Here is an 11,421-nt window from a genome sequence, read left to right as displayed (position 1 = left end):
TATTTGATCACCTACCAACCAGTAAGAATTCCGGCTCTCACAGACCTGTTAGTTTTTCTTTAAGAAGCCCTCCTGTTCTCCACTCATTACCTGTATTAACTGCACCTGTTTGAACTCGTTACCTGTATAAAAGACACCTGTCCACACACTCAATCAAACAGACTCCAACCTCTCCACAATGGCCAAGACCAGAGAGCTGTGGAAGGACATCAGGGATAAAATTGTAGACCTGCACAAGGCTGGGATGGGCTACAGGACAATAGGCAAGCAGCTTGGTGAGAAGGCAACAACTGTTGGGGCAATTATTGGAAAATGGACGAAGTTCAAGATGACGGTGAATCACCCTCGGTCTGGGGCTCCATGCAAGATCTCACCTCGTGGGGCATCAATGATCACGAGGAAGGTGAGGGATTAGCCCAGAACTACACGGCAGGACCTGGTCAATGACCTGAAGAGAGCGGGGACCACAGTCTCAAAGAAAACCATTAGTAACACACTACGCCATCATGGATTAAAATCCTGCAGCGCGCACAAGGTCCCCCTGCTCAAGCCAGCGCATGTCCAGGCCCGTCTGAAGTTTGCCAATGACCATCTGGATGATCCAGAGGAGGAATGGGAGAAGGTCATGTGGTCTGATGAGACAAAAAATAGAGCTTTTTGGTCTAAACTCCACTCGCCGTGTTTGGAGGAAAAAGAAGGATGAGTACAACCCCAAGAACACCCTCCCAACCATGAAGCATGGAGGTGGAAACATCATTCTTTGGGGATGCTTTTCTGCAAAGGGGACAGGACGACTGCACCGTATTGAGGGGAGGATGGATGGCGCCATGTATCGCGAGATCTTGGCCAACAACCTCCTCTCAGTAAGAGCATTGAAGATGGGTCGTGGCTGGTTCTTCCAGCATGACAACGACTCAAAACACACAGCCAGGGCAACTAAGGAGTGGCTCCGTAAGAAGCATCTCAAGGTCCTGGAGTGGCATAGCCTGTCTCCAGACCTGAACCCAATAGAAAATCTTTGGAGGGAGCTGAAAGTCCGTATTGCCCAGCAACAGACCCGACACCTGAAGGATCTGAAGAAGGTCTGTATAGAGGAGTGGGCCAAAATCCCTGCTGCAGTGTGTGCAAACCAGGTCAAGAACTACAGGAAACGTATGATCTCTGCAATTGCAAACAAAGGTTTCTGTACCAAATATTAAATTCTGCTTTTCTGATGTATCAAATACTTATGTCATGCAATAAAATGCAAATTAATTACTTAAAAATCATACAATGTGATTTTCTGGATTGTTGTTTTAGATTATGTCTCTCACAGTTGAAGTGTACCTATGATAAAAATTACAGACCTCTACATGCTTTGCATGTGTTTGTCTTGTCCAGATGTGTGAGTGTTGTGTGAATAGCGATGGAAATGCAATTTTCCGTGGATCTGTTGGAGCGGTAGGCAAATTGGAGTGGGTCCAGTGTGCCTGGCATGCTGGCCTTGATGTGGCCCATGACCAGACTCTCGAAGTGCTTCCTGATGACCGACGTCGGAGCAATAGTCATTTGGGCATGTCACCTTGTTTTTCTTCGGCACTGGGACGATGTGTGTGTTTGTGTGTTTGTGTGAAACCAGGGTTTGTATCGTAGCTGGGTCTGCTGGGGCTGCTTTCTCTTTGTGGAAGTTTTCTGTAACTCTTCTTGGGACATTAAGCTGTTACAGAACACTCTGTTAGGAGAACAAGGGGTTGTACTTCAATCAAGTGGAAGGATTGATGAGCTGCCCCAGGTGGAGGGTCAAGTATCATGAACAGGTATGGAGTTTCAGGCATGGATGGGGCTCCATACTGGAAGTTTGAACATTCACATGACTCTGTTACTGGCACAGCCTGATCAGTTGTCGTTATAAATTTCACAAGATGCCTCAAGTTAATCGGGAATGAACCTTGGGAAAAAAATGACAGTACAGGGACAAATTGGAGTCGGAATGAAACGGCTCAGACATGAGACGTATGTGGAAGGGACTCCAGACAATCCCGGATAATAAAGGGAAAGCCAGCTACATTGCGGACACCATTTCCTCGTTCCAGGACAAGCTAAACACCTTCTTCGCCTGCTTCGAGGAAAACAACATCGAGCCACCAACGCGGGCCCCTTCCGCTCACGAGGACTGTGTGCTCTCGTTCTCCGTGTCCGATCTAAGTAAGTCATTGATGCGTGTTAACCCTCACGAGGCTGATGGCCCAGACAGCATCCCAAGCCGCGTCCTCAGAGCATGTGCAAACCAGCTGGCTGGAGTGTTTACGGAAATATTAAATCTGTCAGTCTGTCTCCCAGTCTGTTGTCCCCACTTGCTTCAAGATGTCCACAATTGCTCCAGCACCCAAGAAAGCGAAGGTAACTGAACGAACTAAATCGCCCCATAGCACTCACATATGTCATCAAGAAGTGCTTAGAGAGGGTAGTTAAGGACCACATCACCTCCACCTCACCCGACAACCTGGACCCACTACAATTCGCAGACCACCCCAACAGATCCACAGATAATGCAATCACCATTGAATGCACACTGCCATATCCCACCTGGACAAGAGGAATACCTATGTAAGAATACTGTTCGTCGACTACAGCTCAGCCTTCAACAACATAGTGCCCTCCAAGCTCATCACTAAGCTCAGGGCCCTGGGTCTGAACCCCTCCCTATGCAACGGGGTCCTGGACTTCCTGACAGGCCGACCTCAATTAGTGAAGGTAGGCAACAACACCCCAGCCACGCTGATCAAAACCTCAGCGACACTGATCCCCACAGAAGGGCGTGCTCAGCCCCCTCCTGTATTCCCTGTTCACCCATGACTGCATGGCCAAGCACATCTCCAACTCAATCATCAGGTTTGCTGATGACACAACAGCAGTAAGCCTGATTACCAACAATGACAAGCCCTGGCAGAGTGGTATTAGGAAATGAACCTCTCCTTTAACATCAGCAAAACAATGGAGCTGATCGTGGACTGTAGGAGACAGCAGAGAACACACCCCCAATCCGTATCGATGGAGCTGCAGTGGAGAGGGTCAACGGCTGTTCTCCTGTGATCACATCACTGACAACCTGAAATTGGGGCACACTGCCTGCCCTCCAAGACATCTAACAGCACCTGGTGTCACAGGAAGGCTAAGAATATAATCAAGAACCCCAACCACCCGAGCTACGGCCTGTTCACGCCGCCACCATCGATATAGAACAGAGGTTTCAAAGTCATTCCATGGAGGGCATAGTGTCTGCGGGTTGTTGGTTTTTACTTTCAGTTAAGAACTAGACAACCAGGTGAGGGGAGTTCTTTACTAACTGGTGACCTTAATTCATCAATCAAGTACAAGGGAGGAACGAAAACCCGCAGACACTCGACCATCCATGGAATGAGTTTGACACATACAGTATTATGATCTAGAAGGAGCAGACATTACAGCTGGATCAAAGCTGAGACTGAGAGACTGATAAACAGCTTCTATCTCCAGGCCATCAGACTGTTAAACAGTCACCACTAGCCGGTCTCCACCCGGTACTCTACCTTAAAGCGAGACTGCTTTTCCCTATCTACATAGTCATTGAACACCGGTCACTTTAATAATGTTTACATACCGTTTTACCCATTTTATATGTATATACCTCATTCTAGTCATGGCTCATCCTATATAACTACTGCAGTAAAGAACTTTTCTATTCATATACTGTCTATACTGTCTGTACACACCATTATACAGTGCATTTGGAAAGTATTCAGACCCCTTTACTTTTTCCACATTTTGCTACATTACAGCCTTATTCTAAAATGGATTAAATAAACAATTTTCCTCATCAATCTATACACAACACCCCATAATGACAAAGCGAAAACAGCATTTTAGAAATGTTTGCAAATATATATTAAAAAACGGATACCTCATTTAGATAAGTATTCAGACCCACCATTCAGACCCCATAGTCCACCTATGACTCGAAATTCAGCTCAGGTGCATCCTGTTTCCATTGATCATCTTGAGATGTTTCTACAGCTTGATTGGAGTCCACCTGTGGTAAATTCAATTGATTGGACATGATTTGGAAAGACACACACCTGTCTATATGTAACAGTATAGCTTCCGTCCCTCTCCTCGCCCCTACCTGGGCTCGAACCAGGGACACTCTGCACACATCGACAACAGCTACCATCGAAACATTGTTACCCATCACTCCACAAAAGCCGCGGCCCTTGCAGAGCACACATGACTGCTATGGGAACAACTACTTCAAGGTCTCAGAGCAAGTGACGTCACCGATTGAAACGCTATTAGTGAGCACACCACTAGTTAGCTAGCCATTTCACATCGGTTACATATATTAGGTCCCACAGTTGTCAGAGCGGTCGAAGGAATTGTCCTTAGAGCTTCGGGGCACAGATCTGGGGAAGGGTACCAAAAAATGTCTGCAGCATTGAAGGTCCCCAAGAACACAGTTGCCTCCATCATTCTTAAATGGAAGAAGTTTAGAACCACCAAGATACTTCAAAGTAGCCACCATTTGCCATGATGACAGCTTTGCACTCTCTTGGCATTCTCTCAACCAACTTCTTGAGGTTGTCACCTGGAATGTATTTTAATTAACAGGTGTGCCTTCTTAAAAGTTAATTTATCGAATTGCTGTCCTTCTTAATGCGTTTGAGCCAATCATTAAGCTCTATGATGATACTAGCTTTCATGAGGACCGCCACAGGAAAGTAAGATCCAGAGTTACCTCTGCTGTAGAGGATAAGTTCATTAGCGTTAACTGCACATCAGATTGCAGCCCAAGTAAATGCTTCACAGAGCTCAAGTAACAAACACATCTCAACATCAACTGTTCAAAGGAGACTGCGTGAATCAAGCCTTCATGGTCGAATTGGTGCAAAGAAACCACTACTAAAGGGTACGAATAAGAAGAAGAGACTTGCTTGGCCCAAGAAACACGAGCAATGGACATTAGAATCTGTCCTTTGGTCTGACGAGTTCAAATTTGAGATTTCTGATTCTAACCGCTGTGTTTTTATGAGACGCAGAGTAGGTGAACGGATGATCTCTGCATGTGTGGTTCCCACCATGAAGCATGGAGGAGGAGGTGTGATGTTATGGGGGTGCTTTGCTGGGGAAACTGTCTGTGATTTATTTAGAAGTCAAGGCACACTTAACCAGCATGGCTACCACATTATTCTGCAGTGATACACCATCCCATCTACTTTGAGCTTAGTGGGACTCTCATTTGTTTTTCAATAGGACAATGACCCAACACACGTCCAGGCTGTGTAAGGGCTATTTGAACAAGAAGGAGAGTGATGGTGTGCTTCCTCAGATGATCTGGCCTCCACATTCACCCAACCTCAACCCAATTGAGATGGTTTGGGATGAGTTGGACCGCAGACTGAAGGAAAAGCAGCCAACAAGTTCTCAGCATATGTGGGAACTCTTTCAAGACTGTTTGAAAATCATTCCTCGTGATGCTGGTTGAGAGAATGCCAGGAATGTGCAAAGCTGTCATCTAGGCAAATGGTGGATACTTTGAAGAAAATTGTAACGGTTGTCGTAGGTGGAAGAAGGAGAGGACCAAGGTGTAGCATGGTAAGTGTTCATGTTGTAAATTTAATCAAAACTGAACACTAAACAAAATAACAATGAGGACTAACGAGAACGAAACAGTTCTGTCAGGTGATAAACAGAAAACAACTAACCACAACTCAAGGGCGAAACCAGGCTGCCTAAGTACCAGGCTGCCTAAGTATGAGACAACGATTGACAGCTGTCTCTGATTGGGAACCATACCAAGCCAAACACATAGAAATACAAACATAGAACAAAACATAGAATACCCACCCACATCACACCCTGACCAAACTAAAAATAGAAACATACAAAGCAATCTACGGTCAGGGCGTGACAAAAATATACATTTTGAGTTGTTTAACACTTTTTTGGTTACTACATGATTCCATATGTGTTATGTCATAGTTTTGATGACTTCACTATTATTTTACAATGTAGAAAATAGTCAAAGTAAAGAAAACCCCTTGAATTAGTAGGGGTGTCCAAACTTTTGACTAGTACTGTATGTAAATGTGATATTTCAGTTTGTTTAATACATTAGCAAAATGTTCTAAAAACCTGTTTTTGCTTTGTCATTATGGGATATTGTGTGCAGATTGATGAGGGGAAAAAATGATTCAATCAATTTTAGAATAAGGCTGTAACATCACAAAGTGGAAAATGTCAAGTGGTCTGAATACTTTCCAAATCCACTGTATACTCTGATTATACAAAACATTAATAACACCTGCTCTTTCCTTGACATAGATTGGCCAGGTGAAAGTTATGATCCATTATTGATTTCACTTGTTAAATCCACTTCAGTGTAAATGAAGGGAAGAAGACAGGCTAGAAGGATTTGTAAGCAATCAATTGAGACATTGATTGTGTATGTGTGCCATTCAGAGGGTGAATGGGCAAGCAAAACATGTTAAGTGCCTTTGAACTGGGTATGGTAGTAGGTGCCATGCGCACCGGTTTGTGTCAAGATCTGCAACGCTGCTGGGTTTTTCACACTCAACAGTTTCCCATGTGTATCAAGAATGGTCCACCATCTAAAGGACATGCAGCCAACTTGACTGTAACGGCTCTCGTTGGTAGAAGGAGACCAAGGCGCAGCGTGGTAGGCGTACATCGTATCCTTATTGATGACACCAAACAAAATACACCAGTCAAAAAACGAAAGCGCACAGTTCTGTCAGGCTACAGAAACTCAACAGAAAACAAGATCCCACAACCTAATGGTGGGAAAAAGGGTTGCCTAAGTATGAGCCCCAATCAGAGACAACGATAGACAGTTGCCTCTGATTGGGAACCACCCTCGGCCAAAAACAAAGAAACAGAAAACATAGAATTTTCCACCCGAGTCACACCCTGACCTAACCAAACATAGAGGATAATAAGGATCTCTAAGGTCAAGGCGTGACATTGACAAAACTACGGGAAGCATTGGAGTCAACATTGGCCAGCATCCCTGTGGAATTCTTTCGACACCTTGTGGAGTCCATGCCCCGATGATTGATGCTGTTCTGAGGGCAAAAGGGGTGGGTGCAGCTCAATATTAGAAAGGTGTTCCCCTAATGTTTGGTATAGTCAGTATTCAGACCACTTGACTTTTTCCACATTTTGTTACATTATAACCTTAATTGTAAAGTAGTAGTTTTAGTAGTAGTTTTTTTTCTCGTAATCGATCTAGACACAATACCTCATAATGACAAAGCAAAAACAGGTTTAGATTTAAAAAAAATAATTTACAGAAGTATTCAGACCCTTTACTCAGTACTTTGACACACCTTCGGCAGCGATTACAGCATCAATTATTCTTGGGTATGACGCTACGAGCCTGGCACACCTGTATTTGGGAAGTTTCTCCCATTCTTCTCTGCAGATCCTCTCAATCTCTGTCAGGTTGGATGGGGAGCGTTGCTGCACAGCTATTATCAGGTCTCTCCAGAGATGCTTGATCGTGTTTAAGTCCAGACTCTGACTGGGTCACTCGAGAACATTCAGAGACTTGTACAAAAGCCACCCCTGCATTGCCTTGGCTGTGTGCTTAGGGTCATTGTCCTGTTGGAAGGTGAACCTTCATTCCAGTCTGAGGTCCTGAGTGCTCTGGAGCATGTTTTTCATCAAGGATCTTTCTGTACTTTGCTAAGTTCATCTTTGCCCCGATCCTGACTAGTCTCCCAGTCCCTGCCACTGAAAAGTATTGACACAGCATTATGCTGCCACCACCATGCTTCACCGTAGGGAAGGTGCCAGGTTTCCTCCAGATGTGACGCTTGGCATTCAGGCCAAATAGTTCAATCTTGGTTTCATCAGACCAGAGAATCTTGTTTCTCATGGTCTGAGAGTTATTCAGGTGCCTTTTGGCAAACTCCAAGCGAGCTGTCATGTGCCTTTTACTGAGGAGTGTCTTCCTCTGGCCATTACCATAAAGGCCTGATTGGTGGAGTGCTGCAGAGATGGTTGTCCTTCTGGAAAGTTCTCCCATCTCCACAGAGGAACTTTAGAGCTCTGTCAGAGTGATCATCGGGTTCTTGGTCACCTCCCTGACCAAGGCCCTTCTCCACTGATTGCTCAGTTTTGGTAGGTGGCCAGCTCTAGGAAGATTCTTGGTGGTTCCAAACATCTTCCATTTAATAATGATGGAGGCCACTGTGTTCTTGGGGACCTTCAATGCTGCAGAATGTTTTTGGTACCCTTCCACAGATCTGTGCCTCGACACAGTCCTGTCTCGGAGCTCTACACACAATTCCTTCATCCTCATGGCTTGGTTTTTGCTCTGACATGCACTGTCAACTGTGGGACCTTATATAGAACCGTGTGTGCCTTTCCAAATCATGTCCAATCAATTTAATTTACCAGGTGGACTTGTAGAAACATTTCAAGGATGATCAATGGAAACAGGATGCACCTGAGCTCAATTTCGAGTCTCACCGATAAATCCATGATTATTGAAAACTTCAACAAGCATTTCTCAACGGCTGGCCATGCCTTCCGCCTGGCTACTCCAACCTCGGCCAACAGCTCCGCCCCCTCCGCAGCTACTCGCCCAAGCCTCTCCAGGTTCTCCTTTACCCAAATCCAAATAGCAGATGTTCTGAAAGAGCTGCAAAACCTGGACCCGTACAAATCAGCTGGGCTTGACAATCTGGACCCTCTATTTCTGAAACTATCCGCCGCCATTGTCGCAACCCCTATCACCAGCCTGTTCAACCTCTCTTTCATATCGTCTGAGATCCCCAAGGATTGGAAAGCTGCCGCAGTCATCCCCCTCTTCAAAGGGGGAGACACCCTGGACCCAAACTGTTACAGACCTATATCCATCCTGCCCTGCCTATCTAAGGTCTTCGAAAGCCAAGTCAACAAACAGGTCACTGACCATCTCGAATCCCACCGTACCTTCTCCGCTGTGCAATCTGGTTTCCGAGCCGGTCACGGGTGCACCTCAGCCACGCTCAAGGTACTAAACGATATCATAACCGCCATCGATAAAAGACAGTACTGTGCAGCCGTCTTCATCGACCTTGCCAAGGCTTTCGACTCTGTCAATCACCATATTCTTATCGGCAGACTCAGTAGCCTCGGTTTTTCTGATGACTGCCTTGCCTGGTTCACCAACTACTTTGCAGACAGAGTTCAGTGTGTCAAATCGAGGGCATGCTGTCCGGTCCTCTGGCAGTCTCTATGGGGGTGCCACAGGGTTCAATTCTCGGGCCGACTCTTTTTTCTGTATATATCAATGATGTTGCTCTTGCTGTGGGCGATTCCCTGATCCACCTCTACGTAGACGACACCATTCTGTATACTTCCGGCCCGTCCTTGGACACTGTGCTACCAACTGCTCTTAAACGCTAGTAAAACCAAATGCATGCTTTTCAACCGTTCTGCCTGCACCCGCACGCCCGACCAGCATCACCACCCTGGATGGTTCCGACCTTGAATATGTGGACATCTATAAGTCCCTAGGTGTCTGGCTAGACTGTAAACTCTCCTTCCAGACTCATATCAAACGAGTCGGCTTTCTATTCCGCAACAAAGCCTCGTTCACTCATGCCGCCAAACTTACCCTAGTAAAACGGACTATCCTACCGATCCTCGACTTCGGCGATGTTATCTACAAAATAGCTTCCAACACTCTACTCAGCAAACTGGATGCAGTTTATCACAGTGCCATCCGTTTTGTCACTAAAGCACCTTATACCACCCACCACTGCGACCTGTATGCTCTAGTCGGCTGGCCCTCGCTACATATTCGTCGCCAGACCCACTGGCTCCAGGTCATCTACAAGTCCATGCTAGGTAAAGCTCCGCCTTATCTCAGTTCACTAGTCACGATGGCAACACCCACCCGTAGCACGCGCTCCAGCAGGTGTATCTCACTGATCATCCCTAAAGCCAACACCTCATTTGGTCGCCTTTTGTTCCAGTTCTCTGCTGCCTGTGACTGGAACGAATTGCAAAAATCGCTGAAGTTGGAGACTTTTATCTCCCTCACCAACTTCAAACATCTGCTATCTGAGCAGCTAACCGATCGCTGCAGCTGTACATAGTCTATCGGTTAATAGCCCACCCATTTTTACCTACCTCATCCCCATACTGTTTTTATTTATTTACTTTTCTGCTCTTTTGCACACCTATATCTCTACCTGTCATGACCATCTGATCATTTATCACTCCAGTGTTAATCTGTAAAATTGTAATTATTTGCCTACCTCCTCATGCCTTTTGCACACAATGTATATAGACTTTTTTCCTCCTACTGTGTTATTGACCTGTTAATTGTTTACTCCATGTGTAACTCTGTGTTGTCTGTTCACACTGCTATGCTTTATCTTGGCCAGGTCGCAGTTGCAAATGAGAACTTGTTCTCAACTAGCCTACCTGGTTAAATAAAGGTGAAATAAATGTTAAAAAATAGCAAAGGGTCTGAATACTTATGTAAATTAGTTATTTGTGTTTTGTATTTTTTTAAATAAATTAGCAAAAATGTATTAACACCTGTTTTCGCTTCGGCATTATGGGGTATTGTGTGTAGATTGCTGAGTAAAATTGTTTATTTAATCAATTTTAGAATAAGGTTGTAATGTAATATAACGTGGAGTGAAGAGGTCGGAAAGTGGCATATAGCCTATATATTTATATTCTGGAATCTGACATGGATTATGTGCAAATTGTTGTCTATGTATTACTGCACTGTTAACCTAGAAACACAGGCATTTCACTGTACCTGTGATAACATCATCTGCAAATTTGTGTTAATAAACTTTGATTTGTCCAGTCATATACAGTCATTGGGCCTAGGCCTACTCCACCATAGCCTAATTTCATACTTATCCTCATGGTAATGCTGTGTTCACTTTCTAGTCTGAACTAGGAAACTCTGACATTTCCGACTTAATAACTGGTTGAACGCAGCATGTGTACAACCTGTTAGCAAGTTGGAAATGTCCGGGTTTCCTAGTTCAGACTAGTAGGAGAATGCGGCATAAATACCATAGCATCAATTTGAAAATCCGCGCTTTCTGTCTCTGCTCCGTTTTGCACGTGTCCACTTCGCTGAATTCCAGTAAAGCGAGATAGTATAAACCAGATATTTCACCAGATGTATAAATGTGAAGCCTCTGGTTGGCATTTCCACTCACTACCAAATATGGTGATGAGAGGAAGCCCAGTGACCGGAATTGGGAGAAGGAGTGAGACGAATTTTGGTAAAATTCTGCAAATTTTGTCATCAATTTAACATTTGACCTCCCATACAGTTTTCTGTTTTCAGAACCAGAATCTGTAACAAACAGAGTGGACTGCGTTTTGCAGACCCTTTGCCAAGGTTTTAAAAAATGGTTGTTT

The sequence above is a fragment of the Oncorhynchus tshawytscha genome, linkage group LG15, assembly GCF_018296145.1.
Source record: "Oncorhynchus tshawytscha isolate Ot180627B linkage group LG15, Otsh_v2.0, whole genome shotgun sequence".
Classification (NCBI taxonomy): domain Eukaryota; kingdom Metazoa; phylum Chordata; class Actinopteri; order Salmoniformes; family Salmonidae; genus Oncorhynchus; species Oncorhynchus tshawytscha.
This window is presented reverse-complemented; position numbering follows the sequence as displayed.